The sequence below is a fragment of the Rutidosis leptorrhynchoides genome, chromosome 2, assembly GCF_046630445.1.
Source record: "Rutidosis leptorrhynchoides isolate AG116_Rl617_1_P2 chromosome 2, CSIRO_AGI_Rlap_v1, whole genome shotgun sequence".
NCBI lineage: Eukaryota > Viridiplantae > Streptophyta > Magnoliopsida > Asterales > Asteraceae > Rutidosis > Rutidosis leptorrhynchoides.
The window spans coordinates 1,789,746-1,806,416 of record NC_092334.1 but is presented as its reverse complement, the minus strand read 5'-3'; the positions used below and the strand labels follow the sequence as shown (position 1 = coordinate 1,806,416).

The 16,671-nt window shown below is 32.8% G+C and overlaps 1 pseudogene; it reads left to right on the top strand.

Moving 5' to 3' along the window:
- The window catches only part of LOC139894262 (putative ABC transporter B family member 8), a 99,978-nt pseudogene that overhangs the window by 66,350 nt on the left and 16,957 nt on the right, over positions 1–16,671 (top strand).

Sequence of the window (16,671 nt, the reverse complement as noted above, 5' to 3'; positions counted from 1 at the left end):
TCCTCAACCAACCAACCAAGGTTAATTATGGTCAATGGTGTTTCCGCTAAGGAAGCAAAATATTGGGAGGATTACCAATTCTCCGATGAATCGGATTCTGACGAGAATTCCGATGATGTTATAGAAATTACCCCAACTGAATTTAAAAAGGCAAAAGAAAATAATAAGGGAAAGGGCATAAAAATAGAGAAATCTAATTCCAACCCCGATGAACTTTATATGTATCGTCAACCCCCGAAGTCCTTAAGTTGTAACAATGACCCGGGAACCTCTAAACCACCAGGTTTTTCTAAACCAATGTGGAAAACGACTGCTCGTATTAGGGGAACATCATATATCCCTAGAAACTTGGCAAAACGAACCAAAACCGAAGAAGAAGAAACAAGCGAGTCGGAATAAGATAGTTGTATTCGTGTGGTGTAATATATGTAATATAGTGTGCTTATGCTTTATGATATATGTAAAAATTGCTTGTATTAATAAGTATTTTTTTTATGAATCTAACTCTTGTCTATTTTACAGTATAAAAACACAAAATGGATAGACAACCCAATATTTTAAGAGACCTACCCGGAGACATGATTGATGAAATCTTGTCTAGAGTCCGTCAGAATTCTTCGGCACAACTATTTAAGGCGAGATCAGTTTGTAAGACATTCGAAGAACGTTCCAAGAATGCCTTGGTTTATAAAAGGCTTTCGTTCGAAAGATGGGGGATATCACATTGAGAAATCCATAAGTTACGATGTGTTTACTTTGACGCATATATTGCGGGGAACCCAAATGCTATTTTACGCAATGGGTTAAGAAATTATTTTGACTCAATATATCCGAATATTGGACTTCGTGATTTAGAAAAAGCGGCTAACATGCAACATAAAGAAGCATGTTATGCTTACGGATTAGTAATGTTCGCTTCTCACCAAAGTGAGAACAAGAACATCGGCCTACAACTATTAAACAAAACGTACAAGTGACGGAGTCGGTAATTGGGGTAAGAAATGAGGTTTTTAGATTGTTACGGGACTGTTGGACATTACGTAACCCTCGTCCCTTTGACGACGTTACAACACGCTGTCTTATCAACGGCCATAACGGTTTTGTTCCACAAGACCAAGGATGGGAAGTAGTCCTAGTAAAACCAGAATGTATGACTTGTTTCTGGACGTATGAATTACGTGTCTTTATTGCCTTTGCTGAACGACTTGTGTACTAGCTAGAATTATCTTCACAACTATCTTGTATCAAAGTTATTGTGTGCTATATTTCATGCTTTATGTAAAATAAGCGGTATTGTAAGTTTGTAAAATATTGTATAAAAGTTTGAACGCGAAATATTATTATAATCAGTTTTTCATATAGAATTGTAGTAGTTGAATTGTATATTAGCTACTAAGTATGAACTTAACGGGTAGGTACTACCCGAATTTAAACTTATAAAACGCTAATATGAAGAAAATGCTTTTATAAATGAGTTCATATTATGCTACGAAATACTATTAACTACTCTTAATATTCTGTATGATTAACTTGTTCCATTTGACTCTTTTGAAGGAAATGGCACCGACTACTCGACACACCGTGAATATGAATGAAGAGGAATTCCGTACTTTTCTAGCTTCAAACATAGCCGCAGTACAGGCTGCGCTACATACCAACAATAACCTTGGATCTAGCAGTACAGGAAATCGTGTAGGATGCACCTACAAAGAATTCACTGCCTGCAAACCTTTAGAATTTGATGGAACCGAAGGACCAATCGGATTGAAACGGTGGACCGAGAAGGTCGAATCAGTGTTTGCCATAAGTAAGTGTACTGAAGAGGACAAAGTAAAGTACGCTACGCATACCTTCACAGGTTCTGCGTTAACATGGTGGAATACCTATCTAGAGGAAGTGGGACAAGACGATGCGTACGCACTACCGTGGTCAGCATTCAAGCACTTGATGAACGAGAAGTACCGTCCCAGAACTGAGGTCAATAAGCTCAAGACAGAACTTAGAGGGTTACGAACCCAAGGATTTGATATTACCACGTACGAAAGACGATTCACAGAATTGTGCCTATTGTGTCCGGGAGCATTCGAAGATGAGGAAGAGAAGATCGACGCGTTTGTGAAAGGATTACCGAAAAGAATCCAAGAAGATATAAGTTCACACGAGCCCGCCTCCATACAACAGGCATGTAGAATGGCTCACAAACTAGTGAACCAGATTGAAGAAAGAATTAAAGAACAGACTGCTGAAGAGGCCAATGTGAAGCAAGTCAAAATAAAGTGGGAGGAAAACGGTGATAAGAATCACCAATACAACAACAATAGCAATTACAACAACAATCGCAACAATTATCCCAACAATCGCAACATCAATCGCAACTACAACAAACGGCCCAACAACAACAACAACAACAACAACAACTACAACAATCATCCCAACAACAATAATAACCGTAACAACAACAACAATCAGAAGCAGCTATGCCAAAGGTGTGAAAAGTATCACTCGGGGTTCTGCACCAAATTTTGCAACAAGTGTAAAAGAAATGGTCATAGCGCGGTGAAGTGTGAGGTCTACAGACCAGGGGTTAATAGAACAAAAGGAACAAATGGTGTCGGAACGAGTAATGGCGGAGCAAGTAGTGTCGGAGCAAGTTATGCCAATGTAGTTTGTTATAAATGTGGAAAATCTGGCCACATTATTAGAAATTTTCCGAACCAGGAGAACACGAATGGACAAGGCCGCGGAAGAGTTTTCAATATTAATGCGGCAGAGGCACAGGAAGACCCGGAGCTTGTTACGGGTATGTTTCTTATTGACAATAAATCTGCTTACGTTTTATTTGATTCGGGTGCGGATAGAAGCTATATGAGTAGAGATTTTTGTGCTAAATTAAGTTGTCCATTGACGCCTTTGGATAGTAAATTTTTACTCGAATTAGCAAATGGTAAATTAATTTCAGCAGATAATATATGTCGGAATCGAGAAATTAAACTGGTTAGCGAAACATTTAAGATTGATTTGATACCAGTAGAGTTAGGGAGTTTTGATGTGATAATCGGTATGGACTGGTTGAAAGAAGTGAAAGCAGAGATCGTTTGCTACAAAAATGCAATTCGTATTATACGAGAAAAAGGAAAACCCTTAATGGTGTACGGAGAAAAGGGCAACACGAAGCTACATCTTATTAGTAATTTGAAGGCACAAAAACTAATAAGAAAAGGTTGCTATGCTGTTCTAGCACACGTCGAGAAAGTACAAACTGAAGAAAAGAGCATCAATGATGTTCCCATTGCAAAAGAATTTCTCGATGTATTTCCGAAAGAATTACCGGGATTACCCCCACATCGATCCGTTGAATTTCAAATAGATCTTTTACCAGGAGCTGCACCAATAGCTCGTGCTCCTTACAGACTCGCACCCAGCGAGATGAAAGAACTGCAAAGCCAATTACAAGAACTTTTAGAGCGTGGTTTCATTCGACCAAGCACATCACCGTGGGGAGCTCCTGTTTTGTTTGTCAAGAAGAAAGATGGTACATTCAGGTTGTGTATCGACTACCGAGAGTTGAACAAACTTACCATCAAGAACCGCTACCCACTACCGAGAATCGACGACTTATTTGATCAACTACAAGGCTCGTCTGTTTATTCAAAGATTGACTTACGTTCCGGGTATCATCAAATGTGGGTGAAAGAAGATGATATTCCAAAGACTGCTTTCAGAACACGTTACGGTCATTACGAGTTTATGGTCATGCCATTTGGTTTAACTAATGCACCAGCTGTGTTCATGGACCTTATGAACCGAGTGTGTGGACCATACCTTGACAAGTTTGTCATTGTTTTCATTGATGACATACTTATTTACTCAAAGAATGACCAAGAACACGGTGAACATTTGAGAAAGGTGTTAGAAGTATTGAGAAAGGAAGAATTGTACGCTAAGTTTTCAAAGTGTGCATTTTGGTTGGAAGAAGTTCAATTCCTCGGTCACATAGTGAACAAAGAAGGTGTTAAGGTGGATCCGGCAAAGATAGAAACTGTTGAAAAGTGGGAAACCCCGAAAACTCCGAAACACATACGCCAGTTTTTAGGACTAGCTGGTTACTACAAAAGGTTCATCCAAAACTTTTCCAGAGTAGCAAAACCCTTGACTGCATTAACGCATAAAGGGAAGAAATTTGAATGGAATGATGAACAAGAGAAAGCGTTTCAGTTATTGAAGAAAAAGCTAACTACGGCACCTATATTGTCATTGCCTGAAGGGAATGATGATTTTGTGATTTATTGTGACGCATCAAAGCAAGGTCTCGGTTGTGTATTAATGCAACGAACGAAGGTGATTGCTTATGCGTCTAGACAATTGAAGATTCACGAACAAAATTATACGACGCATGATTTGGAATTAGGCGCGGTTGTTTTTGCATTAAAGACTTGGAGGCACTACTTATATGGGGTCAAAAGTATTATATATACCGACCACAAAAGTCTTCAACACATATTTAATCAGAAACAACTGAATATGAGGCAGCGTAGGTGGATTGAATTGTTGAATGATTACTACTTTGAGATTCGTTACCACCCGGGAAAGGCAAATGTGGTAGCCGATGCCTTGAGCAGGAAGGACAGAGAACCCATTCGAGTAAAATCTATGAATATAATGATTCATAATAACCTTACTACTCAAATAAAGGAGGCGCAACAAGGAGTTTTAAAAGAGGGAAATTTAAAGGATGAAATACCCAAAGGATCGGAGAAGCATCTTAATATTCGGGAAGACAGAACCCGGTATAGGGCTGAAAGGATTTGGGTACCAAAATTTGGAGATATGAGAGAAATGGTACTTAGAGAAGCTCATAAAACCAGATACTCAATACATCCTGGAACGGGGAAGATGTACAAGGATCTCAAGAAACATTTTTGGTGGCCGGGTATGAAAGCCGATGTTGCTAAATATGTAGGAGAATGTTTGACGTGTTCTAAGGTCAAAGCTGAGCATCAGAAACCATCAGGTCTACTTCAACAACCCGAAATCCCAGAATAGAAATGGGAAAACATTACCATGGATTTCATCACTAAATTGCCAAGGACTGCAATTGGTTTTGATACTATTTGGGTAATAGTTGATCGTCTCACCAAATCAGCACACTTCCTGCCAATAAGAGAAGATGACAAGATGGAGAAGTTAGTACGACTGTATTTGAAGGAAGTTGTCTCCAGACATGGAATACCAATCTCTATTATCTCTGATAGGGATGGCAGATTTATTTCAAGATTCTGGCAGACATTACAACAAGCATTAGGAACTCGTCTAGACATGAGTACTGCCTATCATCCACAAACTGATGGGCAGAGCGAAAGGATGATACAAATGCTTGAAGACATGCTACGAGCATGTGTTATTGATTTCGGAAACAGTTGGGATCGACATCTACCGTTAGCAGAATTTTCCTACAACAACAGCTACCATTCAAGCATTGAGATGGCGGTGTTTGAAGCACTTTATGGTAGAAAGTGCAGGTCTCCGATTTGTTGGAGTGAAGTGGGGGATAAACAGATTACGGGTCCGGAGATTATATAAGAAACTACCGAGAAGATCATCCAAATTCAACAACGGTTGAAAACCGCCCAAAGTCGACAAAAGAGCTACGCTGACATTAAAAGAAAAGATATAGAATTTGAAATTGGAGAGATGGTCATGCTTAAAGTTGCACCTTGGAAAGGCGTTGTTCGATTTGGTAAACGAGGGAAATTAAATCCAAGGTATATTGGACCATTCAAGATTATTGATCGTGTCGAACCAGTAGCTTACCGACTTGAGTTACCTCAACAACTCGCGGCTGTACATAACACTTTCCACGTCTCGAATTTGAAGAAATGTTTTGCTAAAGAAGATCTCACTATTCCGTTAGATGAAATCCAAATCAACGAAAAACTCCAATTCATCGAAGAACCCGTCGAAATAATGGATCGTGAGGTTAAAAGACTTAAGCAAAACAAGATACCCATTGTTAAGGTTCGATGGAATGCTCTTAGAGGACCCAAGTTCACCTGGGAGCGTGAAGATCAGATGAAGAAGAAATACCCACATCTATTTCCAGAAGATTCGTCAACACCTTCAACAGCTTAAAATTTCGGGACGAAATTTATTTAACGGGTAGGTACTGTAGTGACCCGAACTTTTCCATGTTTATATATATATTAATTGAGATTTATATTTACATGATTAAATATTTCCAACATGTTAAGCAATCAAACTTGTTAAGACTTGATTAATTGAAATATGTTTCATATAGACAATTGACCACCCAAGTTGACCGGCGATTCACGAACGTTAAAACTTGTAAAAACGACATGACGATATATATATGGATATACATATGGTTAACATGAGATTATGATAAGTAAGTATCTCCATAAGTATATTAACAATGAGTTATATACATATAAACAAGACTACTAACTTAAGGATTTCGAAACGAGACATATATGTAACGATTATCGTTGTAACGACATTTAAATGTATATATATCATATTAAGATATATTAATATATCATAATATCATGATAATATAATAATTTAACATCTCATTAGATATAATAAACAATGGGTTAACAACATTAATTGAGATCGTTAACTTAAAGGTTTCAAAACAACACTTACATGTAACGACTAACGATGACTTAACGACTCAGTTAAAATGTATATACATGTAGTGTATTTATATGTATTAAAATACTTTTGGAAGACTTCAAGATATATATCAAAACACTCATACTTAACGAAAATGGTTACAGTTACTTTCCCATTCTTTTCTTTCATCAAGAATTCTAGTCGTATTCTTACCCGTATTATACACAGCTTCAAAACGTACTTACTATGGGTATATACCAATAGGAACTAGCATGGGATTCCACTCTTGATTATGTCATGTATGACTAATCAATTTTAACTTCTACCATGAGCTAGTCAACTAACTAGAACTCCTTTTAACCCCACTCACCACTCACCAATTACCACTCATCATTCACTCCATTTCACTTCCAATTCTCTTTCTAATTCTCTCTCAACACACAAACACTATTATGAACGTATTTTTCCAGTAGTTAATCATCATCTTCATCAAAAATCACTTCAAGAATCAAGCTATAATCATCATAGGAAGAACACTTCAAGAACACTTCAAAAATCCCTTCAAGTTTACTAATTTACTTCCAAGCTTTCGAATCCATTCCAAGTAATCATCTAAGATCAAGAAACCTTTGTTATATACAGTAGGTTATCTTTCTTATTCAAGGTAATATTCATATTCAAACTTTGATTCAATTTCTATAGCTATAAACTATCTTAATTCGAGTAAAAATCTTACTTGAACTTGTTTTTGTGTCATGATCCTACTTCAAGAACTTTCAAGCCATCCAAGATCCTTTGAAGCTAGATCATTTCTTGTCACTTCCAGTAGATTTACCTACTAAACTTGAGGTAGTAATGATGTTCATAACATCATTCGATTCATATATATAAAACTATCTTATTCGAAGGTTTAAACTTGTAATCACTAGAACATAGTTTAGTTAATTCTAAACTTGTTCGCAAACAAAAGTTAATCCTTCTAACTTGACTTTTAAAATTAACTAAACACATGTTCTATATCTATATGATATGCTAACTTAATGATTTAAAACCTGGAAACACAAAAAACACCGTAAAACCGGATTTACGCCGTCGTAGTAACACCACGGGCTGTTTTGGGTTAGTTAATTAAAAAATATGATAAACTTTGATTTAAAAGTTGTTATTCTGAGAAAATGATTTTTATTATGAACATGAAACTATATCCAAAAATTATGGTTAAACTCAAAGTGGAAGTATGTTTTCTAAAATGGTCATCTAGACGTCGTTCTTTCGACTGAAATGACTACCTTTACAAAAATGACTTGTAACTTATTTTTCCAACTATAAACCTATACTTTTTCTGTTTAGATTCATAAAATAGAGTTCAATACGAAACCATAGCAATTTGATTCACTCAAAACGGATTTAAAATGAAGAAGTTATGGGTAAAACAAGATTGGATAATTTTTCTCATTTTAGCTACGTGAAAATTGGTAACAAATCTATTCCAACCATAACTTAATCAACTTGTATTGTATATTATGTAATCTTGAGATACCAAAGACACGTATACAATGTTTCGACCTATCATGTCGACACATCTATATATATTTCGGAACAACCATAGACACTCTATATGTGAATGTTGGAGTTAGCTATACAGGGTTGAGGTTGATTCCAAAATATATATAGTTTGAGTTGTGATCATTACTGAGATACGTATACACTGGGTCGTGGATTGATTCAAGATAATATTTATCGATTTATTTCTGTACATCTAACTGTGGACAACTAGTTGTAGGTTACTAACGAGGACAGCTGACTTAATAAACTTAAAACATCAAAATATATTAAAAGTGTTGTAAATATATTTTGAACATACTTTAATATATATGTATATATTGTTATAGGTTCGTGAATCAACAGTGGCCAAGTCTTACTTCTCGACGAAGTAAAAATCTGTGAAAGTGAGTTATAGTCCCACTTTTAAAATCTAATATTTTTGGGATGAGAATACATGCAGGTTTTATAAATGATTTACAAAATAGACACAAGTACGTGAAACTACATTCTATGGTTGAATTATCGAAATCGAATATGCCCCTTTTTATTAAGTCTGGTAATCTAAGAATTAGGGAACAGACACCCTAATTGACGCGAATCCTAAAGATAGATCTATTGGGCCTAACAAACCCCCATCCAAAGTACCGGATGCTTTAGTACTTCGAAATTTATATCATATCCGAAGGGTGTCCCGGAATGATGGGGATATTCTTATATATGCATCTTGTTAATGTCGGTTACCAGGTGTTCACCATGTGAATGATTTTTATCTCTATGTATGGGATGTGTATTGAAATATGAAATCTTGTGGTCTATTATTATGATTTGATATATATAGGTTAAACCTATAACTCACCAACATTTTTGTTGACGTTTTAAGCATGTTTATTCTCAGGTGATTATTAAGAGCTTCCGCTGTCGCATACTTAAATAAGGACGAGATTTGGAGTCCATGCTTGTATGATATTGTGTAAAAACTGCATTCAAGAAACTTATTTTGTTGTAACATATTTGTATTGTAAACCATTATGTAATGGTCGTGTGTAAACAGGATATTTTAGATTATCATTATTTGATAATCTACGTAAAGCTTTTTAAACCTTTATTTATGAAATAAAGGTTATGGTTTGTTTTAAAAATGAATGCAGTCTTTGAAAAACGTCTCATATAGAGGTCAAAACCTCGCAACGAAATCAATTAATATGGAACGTTTTTAATCAATAAGAACGGGACATTTCAACCCATCATTCCGGGACTCTCATCGGACATGATAAAATCGAAGTACTAAAGCATCCGTAACCCGGATGTGGTTTGTTAGGCCCAATAGATCTATCTTTAGGATTCGCGTCAATTAGGGTTTCTGTTCCCTAATTCTTAGATTACCAGACTAAAAAAGGTGATATTCGATTCGATAATCTAACCATAGAATGTAGTTTCGATTACTTGTGTCTATTTCATAAAACATTTATAAAAGTAGCGCATGTATTCTCAGTCCCAAAAATATATATTGCAAAAGCATTTAAAAAGGGAGCAAATGAAACTCACTATACTGTATTTTATAGTAAAAATACATATGACGATACTGAACAATGCAGAGTTGGCCTCGGATTCACGAACCTATATCATTTGTGTATATATATATTAATACATAATCGTAATCGAACAAGCTTATATGTATTATTATTAATAATATACTTGTTATTATTATAGATTATTTAGATAAATTTATTATATTTAATTTATATATTAATATTTATCATATTAAATTTTAATATAGTTTAATAACGTTTTACTGATAAAATATAGTAATATGTAATACAAATATAATTGTAACGTATTTTCATATAAAATCTTTATTTGTAATAATAATAATAATAATGATAATAATCGTGATAATAATAATGGTAATAATAATGATAATATTTATAAAATGTTACCAATACTAATGTTAATGAAAATAATAACAAATTTTATTATTTCATAATAAAGATAATAATAATAATACTCATAATCATAACAATACTAATAATACTTATACTAGTAATAAAATGATAAAGTTATATATTTAAACGATGATAATAATATTAGTTATAACATTAATAATAATTGTAATCATATTTGTAATTATAATCATAATAATAATAAATGATAATCAATACTTAGCTTAGTAATAATCATAATAATAGCTAGTAATAATAACAATAATTAATAATAATAATAATAATAATAATAATAATAATAATAATAATAACAATAATAATAATAATAATAATAATAATAATAATAATAATAATAATAATAATAATAATAATAATAATAATAATAATAATAATAATGAATTAAAAAATATGGAACTACCTCAAAATGCTCGGATTTAAAAAAAATGCCACTAGTCGGGCTCGAACCCGAGACCTCTCGCTCACCCGCACCAACACTCAACCATCACGCTACTGCATGTTTTTCTGTTTTAATCCATAAACAAAATCATATAACCAGTTACTTTCTTACTTTCTGTTCTCTCTTCTCCTTCTTCTTCCCTCAAACGATCTAGTGATCAAACCCAGCTAATCTTTTGTTAAATGTTTAATTTATGACTCGTTATTGAAATAGAAAACGACTAGTAATGGATTACATTATTTAAAGCAGAATTAAAATAAAATAAATAAATAACTGGAACAGTCGATATAACGTTTATGAACTTGAAATCAATTTCGAGTTTTTAGATTGTTTTGGATCACGACTTCTACATGAAAAAGGTGATAAATCCTTATTAGAAACTTTCTGTAATCTTAATTGAACTTAAAACATCAAATTGGGCTCGAATTTTACGATGAACACTTCTTTTGACTTCTGAAACGTAAACTTTGACTCTAAAATTGAAACTTGATAGATAGAATTGAACCTTGAAACTTTGCAGATAGTTTAAACGAAGGATTTCTAACATATCTACATTTAAGGATTTAAAAATGGCATTCGGATTAGATGTATTTGAGAAAACGACCAAGAACATGGGACACGAGTTGTGTTCATCAAATTAAACTTTGATTTTGTTATTTTCTCTCAAATTACCTTAGTGGAGTATTATATAAAGTTTAACAGATATAAATACAGCTGGATTAACTCAATTATCGATTGTATTAAAGCTTGATTGCTCGACAATTCAATATTCTGTCAGAAAGAAAAAATGTAAAAGTGAAATCGACATTTAACAAATTTTGGATCGTATCTGCGATTTGAGGTAGATTGGATTCGTTTTTAGACACAGGAATTACAATTTTAGAACAGTAAGATAGTAATAGGAAACAGACTACGTAATTATCTGTGTTTATATATGTATTTACTATTTTTGTATAAATATAAAATCTGTGTATGTATTTCATTATATACCTAACTGTATTATATATATATATATATATATATATATATATATATATATATATATATATATATATATATATATATATATATATATCTGATTATAATTTGTATTATTAAATATATTCATGTATTAATACTAATAACAATTATATACACTTTATAATAATGATAATAATATCAATATTTCTAATAATTAACAATTAATAATTAATTTAATATTAATACTAATAATATTAATAATAATTTTTCTTAATAATAATAACAAATAGATAATAATAATAATACTGTTAATAATAATTATTAATGATAATGTTTGTAGTAATATTAATATATTAATAATAACATATATGGGATATCTAATATTTTATATATTTTATATAGTACAATATATAATACTATTTATGTATAGAAATCATATATATATATATATATATATATATATATATATATATATATATATATATATATATATATATATATATATATATATATATATATATATATATATATATATATATATATACTACATATATATTTATGTTTTAAGTATCAAGTAGATAATTATATTTATTATATATATTGAAACAATTAATCTCAAAGTATAACATTTAATATTTTTGTTAATGTTTTGCACATTATTATCTATGTAAATATACTCACATAAAATCATATACTATTATTCGTGAATCGTAGGGTTAAGTTCAATGAACAAATAAACGTATGAGATTGTTTTAAAGCAACATAACCATTTGCTTATTATGTCGACATCCAATATCTAAATTATTTACATTTCATGTTCTACTATTAAATTTTATGAAAGTTAAATAATTAGCTTATCAAGAGTCACGAGGAAAATTATTGTAAAGTATGAACAGGAATCTCCACTAACCCTTTTCCGAATTGACACATTTGTTCTGACCTGTAAATCACTTTACCATTTTTCCGAATATCGATAAAAAGAAAAGGTTTCCTAAATCAAAGTGGACCTCTCAACAGAGACCCGTAATCATAACATAATGTATCTTGATAACTCAATCATTTGATATTATCTTATAATTCCGTCGTCAAATACGATCATGTGAAGTATTATACCTAATACTTTGTTAACGTTTCAAGTTATAATATATATACATATATACATACATATAAAATCATATCTATTTATATAATGGTTCGTGAATCGTCGGAATTTTGTCGAGGTTAAATGAATGTATGAACACAGTTTTAAATTCTTGAGATTAAACTTAACAAACTTTGCTTATCGTGTCAGAATAATATAAAGATAAAGTTTAAATTTGGTCGGAAATTTCCGGGTTGTCACAAGTTGAAATGTAGCACCCGGGTATAAGCCATTGGTGCCATTCGAGGAAAGCTTTCTTTAATTTCTTTGATATCCAATTATAACTATGAGTTTGAATTTCGAAAATTATCATGCTAGCACTCCACGGTTTGTTTTGAAAAACTTTTTTGTTTCTATGTTTCCAAATCATATATCCTCACGTCCAGTTTACGGCTTGCCAAATGATTTTACCCAATGTAGTGTTCGCAAAGCTTTTGATATATAGTTAACGCTTCTTCAGTAGATTGGAATTATGCTATATTAGCGTTCCACCATTTTGCGAGTAATTCCCATATCTTTGCGGCCTCTTGACAATTTATCAATATATGCTCCACCGATTCTACATTAGTATTGCATAGAGGGCATAAGATTGTATCTAGGTCGATCTCGTGTTTGTCTAATTCCGATCTCGTAGGTAAACGTCTCAATAATGCCCTCCAAATGGATATATCAACCTTTTGAGGTAAGCCTTTATTACGAGTAGTTTTTGGGTAAGAAGAATGAGTCTCGAGCTTGATACAATCTATCAGGTTGGCCATCGATTTGGTAGTGTAAACTCCGCTAACATCCATTGTCCATTTTCACGAATCTAACCTGTTAAAAAAAGGATCACATGTGACGAGTGTATTTAATTCGTTAAGATCATTTAAAGTTCGGCCTCGAGCAAATATGATTTGATTTAGTGTTTACAAGTTGTAAGTGTTATTGAAGATTAAGATGTAGGGTTTATGATTTTTGATATGGATATAAGATGAAGATAACAGAGTTGAAGATGAAGGTGATAAAGAGTTCTGAAATGGTGAAAATATTCTCGCGTGTTTGACATGTGATGTGACTTAACGGAATTTAATTAATGTTTGTTAGAGTCAGTTACTAATCGGGCAACAATTTAAATTATTAAGGTCATTCACGTCGATTTAAATTATTAAGGTCAATGGCATAATTTTATGTTAAAATGAAAAATATTTTCTGCTCCATAATACTCCCTTCGTCCCGAATCTATTGTCCCTAGATAAAAAACACGCAGTTTTAGGAAATTTCACTAACTTTATTCTTCACCAATAATATATCTTATCTCTCCGGATTAACTTCTTTTGATTGATTGAAAAAGAATCGGCACAATTAATTTGAGACATTCCAAAATGGAATAATGGACAATAGATTTGGATGGAGGGAGTAACTATAACAAAATAAAAAATAAAAAAAATAAAAAAATAAAAAAATTCTAATACTGTAAATATAGATAGATACATAAAATTTCATTGCTACCTTCACTTCACTTTCGTTCAACCAGGAAGAGTTAATACCCTGCCCATTCATTATTTTTCTTCATCTTTTTTCTTGTTGATAATCAGCCATAAAATTGGATCCCATGAACAATGGATTCCGGCAATAAAAATGCAGTAGTTTCCTCTTAACAGAATATGAAAATAAAACGGATATGTTAAAAACATAATTGGATCTACCAAACAAAGGGTGGTGTTGTGTCTTACCAGCCAGCTGGTGTACGCTCTAACTTGTAATTAAGAATTGAAGATATACGTAGCTGTAATAAAACGTCCGGATGAATTTGGCAGAGAATAGTGATCAGCTGGAGAAAGATGAAGAGAAGAAGAATCAGAAGAAGTGGATGATAGTTTGGGGGGGGGGGGGGGGTGGGGGGTGGGGAGGGGGTGTTATATTCCGATATGCTACTTGGTTTGATAAAGTGCTGATAGTATTGGGCACAATTGGAGCCATGGGGGATGGAATGTCTATGAATGTTCTCTTGGTTTATGTTAGTCGATTATTCAATAGATTGGGTTATTATGGCACCAAACCTCATAATCAAACCAACTCAGCTGATCATAACTTCATGAATGAGATTGATAAGGTACGTAGGTAGGTAATCATCATGATTGTTTTTCTTTTTCTATTTTTTTTCTTTTCTTTTTTTCAATCCAGGTCATGTGTATGCATGTTTTGCAAATGTATGACATACATTTGTCGCACTAAACAAAAATATTACTGTAAAGCAATAGTACAACAGTACGCTTTTTTGTTGTTGTAATTAACAAGAGTTGGATTTTATTGTCTAATTCGGTTTTCTTAATTTGTGTTATTCAATTATGATTAATCATTGCTGCTTATCTGTGGTGTACATCGGATTGGGGGTGATGGTGTTGGCATTTATGGGTACACGTACTTCTGTCCCAATCATTGAATATATGTATATGTTTATGTATGATTATTTTTTTTTTGTTTTTTATTGGAATTGGAATTGACTGAATTTATTACAGAAGGGTATTGTTGGAGTAAAATTAGTGAACGAAAAGTATTAAAGATACGATACAAGTATTTGGAGGCTATTTTGAGACAAGAAGTTGGTTTTTTTGATTCACAAGAGGCAACTACTTCAGAAATCATCAATAGCATTTCCAGCGACATAGCCCTCTTACAACAAGTCCTTAGCGAAAAGGTAATTAATATTTACGTACAACCGCATTCAATCAATATGTTAATAATTGCTCTCCATCTGTATGTTTATGTATTTAATTTTTTTGGTCAATGGTCAGGAAATTATCTACAAGCTTGAGAGGTCTTCTTAATTTGGTCCATGGTCAAATTACCTTTTTCTTTTGTTCTACCAGTTTACTTTGTGGGAATATGTTGTGGTATTATAGTTGACTTCATGTAAATATTCTTCATTTGATTATTAACCATTTGTGTATATTTTAATTTGGTCAACAAATCTTAGTAAAAGTGTTATACTTTTTTAGTATAATATATGTTGTCATGAAAAGAAAAAAAAAACTTAATTAGAATGTTATTGTTTGAATTAAATAATATAGTATGTCCAGTCATTTTGAAGAAATATGTAATGGATGATATGAGTTCGGTCTTTCTTCAATATCTAGGGAGCAAGTGCTAATATGATAGTACTAAGGTGTCTGTAACTATGTCATGGTTTGTGAGTGAGAGTAGACTTAGAGTTTAGGTTTTATATTAGGTTGCTTGCAAAACACTTCCACGTCCTCTTGGGGTTTGTTTCTGCTCGTTGCTAGTTTATTTAAATATATATCATAATTATAATAATTGAATTGATGTGTTCACAACAAATACTCTATATTAGAACCAACAACAAATACTTGGTGACAAAGAACAACTATCCTATTTTGATGCATGTTTGTTTTGTTTGGTCAGGTGCCAAAATTCTTGATGTACGCATCAATGTTTGTATCAGGACTAGCATTCTGCATATACTTCTCATGGAGATTGTCATTGGTAGCTTTACCGACTTTAATCCTTCTTATTATTCCTAGGCTTATATATGGAAAATACCTTGTACACTTGTCCAACAAGTCGTTTCATGAATATAGTAAGGCAAACATTTTGGTGGAACAAGCTCTTGCTTCCATTAAGATAGTCTACGCCTTCACTGCGGAGAAGACAATTGTAAATAACTAATCAACAATCTTGGATCGAACAACAAAAATAGGTTAGAAGAAAGGTTTCGTGAAAGGTCTTGCCGTGGGGACTAACGGACTTTCTTTTGCAATATGGGCATTGATTGCTTGGTATGGTAGTCATCAGGTTATGTATAAACAAGAGACTGGAGCAAGGATTCACGCCAGTGGCATAGCTTTCATCACGGCTGGATTGTAAGCCAACCCCCATATATCTTCTTTCTAATCACTTAAACATACTTTTTGTTTCTCTGGATATTTATTACTGACTTTTAAGTTTTAACTAATCTAATTGACATGTTACTATATCAACCAGCCCGACCACAGTAC